Source organism: Marmota flaviventris, chromosome X (assembly GCF_047511675.1).
Source record: "Marmota flaviventris isolate mMarFla1 chromosome X, mMarFla1.hap1, whole genome shotgun sequence".
NCBI lineage: Eukaryota > Metazoa > Chordata > Mammalia > Rodentia > Sciuridae > Marmota > Marmota flaviventris.
Genome location: NC_092518.1, coordinates 20,126,622 through 20,132,260, shown reverse-complemented (window position 1 = coordinate 20,132,260; position 5,639 = coordinate 20,126,622). Strand labels below are relative to the sequence as shown.

Genomic DNA, 5,639 nt, shown 5'->3' with positions numbered 1-5,639 from the left:
CTAGTCTGTTGATGATTCTTTGTATTGAGTCTTTTATTTGGTTTATTGTTTCCTTCATTTCAAGAATTTCTGGGTTTTTTGTTCTTGTTGTTGTTTGTTTGTTTATATTCAGAATCTCTATCTCTTTCTTCACATAATCTTTTGCTACCTGTATTTTCTCTCTTATCTCTTTTTTGGAGTGATCAAATTTTGCCTATAATTGCTCTCTTGGGTCATTCTTTAATTTGCAGATCATTTTAATTATGTATATTCTGAATCCCTTCTCTGACATTTCATCTACTATGCTGTCAATGGTTTATCTCATTGTAGTATCTTGGTTCATTTGGGGCATTTTCCTCCCTTATTTTTTCATGTTGTCTATGTGTCTTCTCTCTTGCAGTGCATATCTGAGATATTGCAGTTTCTACCCTATGATCTTATAGTGTCTCTGTAGGTTACCAATACCTCTCCTTTAAGGGGGAGATCAATGTTTACAGCACACAATGCAACCAATATGCAGCCATAAGTCTATTAGCTTCTATTTAGTCATTTACAGTTTTGTCACTATAAATAGAAGTGATGAGTTCAGTTATCTTCTACCTTATAAATAGTAGGTTTGCATAAGAATTTACAGTTTCTAATGATGGACAGAGAGAGAGAACACAGGGGATAGGTAGGATGTGATTTTTGTGAGGTAGGATGTGAGAATATAGAGGTATTTGATTTTAGGACAATTGAAAGGAGAATCAAAAGAAGTTGGCTGTTAGTAGGACAAAAAAAGGGAGAGAGGCAACCCATGCAAGGCTCCCTGTTGCCTCTGCAACAGGATGGTGTCTTTAGCATACTGCTAGGGATACCTCAATAGCTTTTTATGCATATATGAAGACATAATTTTCCAAGATCAAGTTGTAGGATATTTCTATCCCAAAATGTACACTGTTGCATCTCTTAAAACTTACTTTCTCATAGTGGTAGCCAATAATTTGTGACAGAGAGATAGATAGATCATAGCACCATATCTTAGCCTGTTCTAAAACTACATAAATGAATTCATATAAATGTGCTTTATTGTACAATTTTTCAAAAGATTCATATATATTATGTTATTAATTATTTTTATTGCTAAGTAAGTAGTTTATTTTCCTGTTTATTGACATGTGGTTTGTTTCCTTGCTGTATTTTTGTTTGTTTGTTTTCCTATTATGGATAAAGTTATAATGAGCATTCTTATGCAAGTCTTTACATATTGAATAAGTTCACTTTAATATTAACCTTGAAATGGAATTAAAAAACATGCAAGTTTCTAATTTATTGCCTCTCAGCCCAAACCTTCTTCCTCTGTTTTGTCAGATAGAAGATAAACTCTGTATACTATACTTCTCTTTTACCAGCTTGCTTGAGTTTAGTCTCTAATCATAGAATTTGTTGGAAGAAAACACAAAGGCTGAGTGAATAAAGGGACTCTGTTGCTTCTACTTTCCATTTTAGTTTGTTTTTTTCCTTAATAAGACTATCTCAGGGTAGGCTATGAGACAAGTGTCTTTACAGAGGGAGCACTCTTATGGCACAGGAGCAGGTACTCTCCTTCTCTTTTCAATCAAAACAACAGGCAGATGCTGGACAACCCCTTCTGATCAGCAGATTACTGGGAGCCTAGATCCAGCCCAGACCACCCATACCAGCCCTCAAGCGACCTACCTCTCAGTAGGCCTCGTTCATCCCTCCCCCTTCGGGGCAGACACCCACCAGAGCCTATCCTCTGGTGCAGGACCGCCCTTTCCAACCAGCAGACTACCATTGGAGGTCAAGCCCAGTGGGAGGTCAAGCCCAGTGGCCCAGATCCACGTACACTGACTTGCAAAGGACCTAGATCCATGCACACTGACTTGCACCTACTTGCAATAGCATTCATTGAGGGACACTAGCAGGGTCTGGAAGCCCAGCATTAAGGTGAGGTACAGACAATCTGTACAGACAGTATAGGGAAGAAACTGTAATATCTCAGATCCACACTGCAAGAAAGGAAGACACATAAACATGAAAAAGGGGTGGGGAGAAAGTGCCCCAAACAAACCAGGAAACTATAATAACAGAACCCACGAACAGTGAAGTTGATGAAATGTCAGAGAAGGAGTTTAGAAAGTTCATGATTAAAATTATCTGTGAATTAAAGAATGATCTAAATGAGCAAATACAGGCAAAATTGATAACTCCAACAATGAGATAAGAGAGCAAATACAGGTAGCAAAAGATTACATCAAGAAAGAGAGACTCTGAAAAAAAAAAACAGTCAGAAATCCTTGAAATGAAGGATACAATAAATCAAATTTAAAGAGTCAATAGAGGGGACACCCCATATGTTTGTGTGTGTGTATGTATATTAATGAATGTGAGTATTGGGAGCTTGCCCATGCTGTCACAGGGGTGGATCCTGAGCTGCGGAAGCCGCCATCCTGCTCCTACATATGGGTTCTTCTAATCTCATTGTTTCTTTTAGATTAGCTCGGACCTAGTGACCCTCTGAGCCTGATATATGGGCTGGGCAGTACCACGACCTGGGCCTAGGGGGTTAACAGTAGCAACTGCTGCAGAGGCAGTGGGCAGCAGCAGCAGCAGCAGCAGCAGCAGCAACTGACTCGGGACAACTACAGGCACCCAAAAGGCCACACAGGTGTTTAGAGAAAATGGCAGAAGATACTGATATTGAAGCAATGCTTGAGGCTCCTTACAAGAAGTCTTGCCTAAGGATATCTGACTCCCATGAATTCACCTTTCATTCCAGTGTGAACTGTCAATCATAAGGATGAGAACAAGTTAAGCATTGCTAACAGCCATGAAGAATGTAGCAAAAAGAGGCAAAAAAGCAAGAGCAGAAGTCACAGTCATGAATGAAAGTGAAGCAAAAGTAAGGAAAGAAAGCGAAGCAGAGATAGAGAAAGGAAAAAGAGCAAAAGCCAGGAATGGAAGTGAAGTAGAAGCAAAGAAAGGAGACATAGCCACTAAAGAAGTCGAAATCAAAGATTCCGAGGCCACTACAGAAGTCCCTACTCTGGACCAAAATTTAACAGTACCATTTGAGGAAAGAACGGGTTGCCTCATAGCATCAAATTAAGCAGATGAAGTTCCTGAAGCAAAAATCCATTCAGAAAAGACAAGAGTCCTGTGAGGGAACCTATTAATAATCTAATTCCTGAGGAAAGAGATGCCAGGACAGTTTTCTGCATGCAGTTGGCAGCAAGAATTCAACCAAGAGATTTGGAAGTTTTTCTCCACAGTAGGAAAGGTTCGAGATGTTAGGATGATTTCTGATAGAAATTCAAGACATTCCAAAGGAATTGCTTATGTGGAGTTTATTGATGTTAGGTTAGTGCCTCTAGCAATAGGATTAACTGGCCAGCAAGTTTTAGGAGTGTTGATCATAATACAGGCATCCCAGGCAAAAAAAAAAAAAAAAAAAAACAGAGCTGCAGCAATGGCAAACAATTTACAAAAGGGAAGCGCAGGACCTATGAGACTTTATGTGGGCGCATTACACTTTAACATAACTGAAGATATGCTTTGGGGAATCTTTGAGCCATTTGGAAGAATTGAAAGTATCCAGCTCATGATGGATAGTGAAACAGGAAGCTCTAAGGGTTATGGATTTATTACATTTTCTGACTCAGAATGTGCTAAAAAGGCTTTGAAACAACTTAATGGATTTGAACTAGCAGGAAGGCCAATGAAAGTTGGTCATGTTACTGAACATACGACGCTTCTAGTGCTAGTTCATTTTTTGGATAGTGACGAACTGGAAAGGACTGGAATTGACTTGGGAACAACTGGTCTCCAATTAATGGCAAGACTTGCTAAGGGTACAGGTTTGCAGATTCCATCAGCAGCCCAGCAGGCTTTACAAATGAGTGGCTCTTTGGCATTTGGTGCCGTGGAAGAATTCTCTTTTGTTATAGATTTGCAAACAGGACTTTCCCAACAGACTGAAGCTTCAGCTTTAGCTGCAGCTGCCTCTGTTCAGCCACTTGCAACACTGTTTCCAACTATCTAACATGTTCAACCCTCAAACAGAAGAAGTTAGATGGGATCCAGAGATTAAGGATGATGTGATTGAATAATATAATAAATATGGTGGAATCATTCATATTAATGTTGACAAGAATTCTTCTCAGGGCAGAATGTATGTGAAGTGCCCCTCAATTGCTGCAGCTATTGCTGCTGTTAATGCATTGCATGGCAGGTAGTTTGCTGGTAAATTGGTAACAGCAGCCTATGTACCTCTTCCAACTTACCACAACCTCTTCCCTGATTCTATGACAGCAACACAACTACTGGTTCCAAGTAGACGATGAAGGAAGATATAGTTCCTTATGTACATAGCTTCCTTTTTTTTTCCCCTTGAGAATTCATCTTGAGTTATCTTTTATTTAGATAAAAATAAAGAGTCAAAGGTCTACTGTCATTTGTATACAATTCCTTACCTTGAAAAACTAAAAATGTTAACCGGAAAAAAAAAAATCAATAGAAAGCATAACCAACAGACTAGATCATTTCGAAGAAAGAACGTCAGATAATGAAGACAAACTATACAACCTGGAAAATAAAGTTGATAACACAGTGAAGATAGTTAGAAACCATGAACAGAACATCCAAGAATTATGGGATAGAATCAAAAGACCAAATCTAAGAGTTATTGGGATAGAGGAAGGCACAGAGGTTCAAACCAAGGGAATGCACAATCTCTTCAATGAGATAATATCAGAAAATTTCCCAAGCATGAAGAACAAATTGGAAAACCAAATACAAGAGACTTACAGGACACCAAATCTACAAAATTAAACCAAGGCGCATTATAATGAAAATGCCTAGCATACAGAAAAAGGATAGACTCTTAAAGACCACAAGAGAGAGGAATCAGATCACATATAGGGGGAGACCAATTCATATCTCAGCAAATTTTTCAACCCAGAACCTCAAAGTAAGGAGATCGTGGAACAACATATACCAAGCTCTAAAAGAAAATGGATGCCAACCAAGAATCATATCCAGCAAAACTGAGCTTTAGATTTGATGATGAAATAAAAACCTTCCATGATAAACAAAACTTAAAAGATTTTACAACTAGAAAGCCTGCACTACAGAATATCCTCAGCAAAATATTTCAAGAAGAGGAAATGGAAAACAATGATGAAAATCAACAGAGGGAAGGATTACATTAAAGGAAAATCTAATCAGAGGAGAAACTAAGTAACGTTAAATACCAAAAATAAACAAAAATGGCTGGGAATACAAATCATGTCTCAATAATAACCCTGAATATTAATGGCCTAAACTCACCAATCAAAAGACGTAGATTAGCAGATTGGATTAAAAAAAAAAAAAAAAGATCCAACAATATACTGCCTCAAAGAGACTCATCTCATAGGAAAAGACATTCACAGACTGAAGGTGAAGGGTTGGTAAAAATCATACCACTCACATGGACTGTGGAAGCAAACAGGGGTTTCCATCCTCATATCAAATAAAGCAGACTTAAAACTAAAGTCAATCAACAAGGATAAAGAAGGACACTACATTCTGCTCAAGGGAACCATACACCAGCAAGACTTAACAATTATAAATATATATGCCCCAAACAATGGAGCAGCTATGTTCATCAAAGAAAT

General features: G+C 38.2%; 1 pseudogene; it reads left to right on the top strand.

Moving 5' to 3' along the window:
• The first annotated feature begins 3,105 nt into the window (after nt 1–3,105).
• Nucleotides 3,106–4,336, top strand: LOC114086128 (RNA-binding protein 39 pseudogene; annotated as a pseudogene).
• The last annotated feature ends 1,303 nt before the right edge of the window (nt 4,337–5,639 follow it).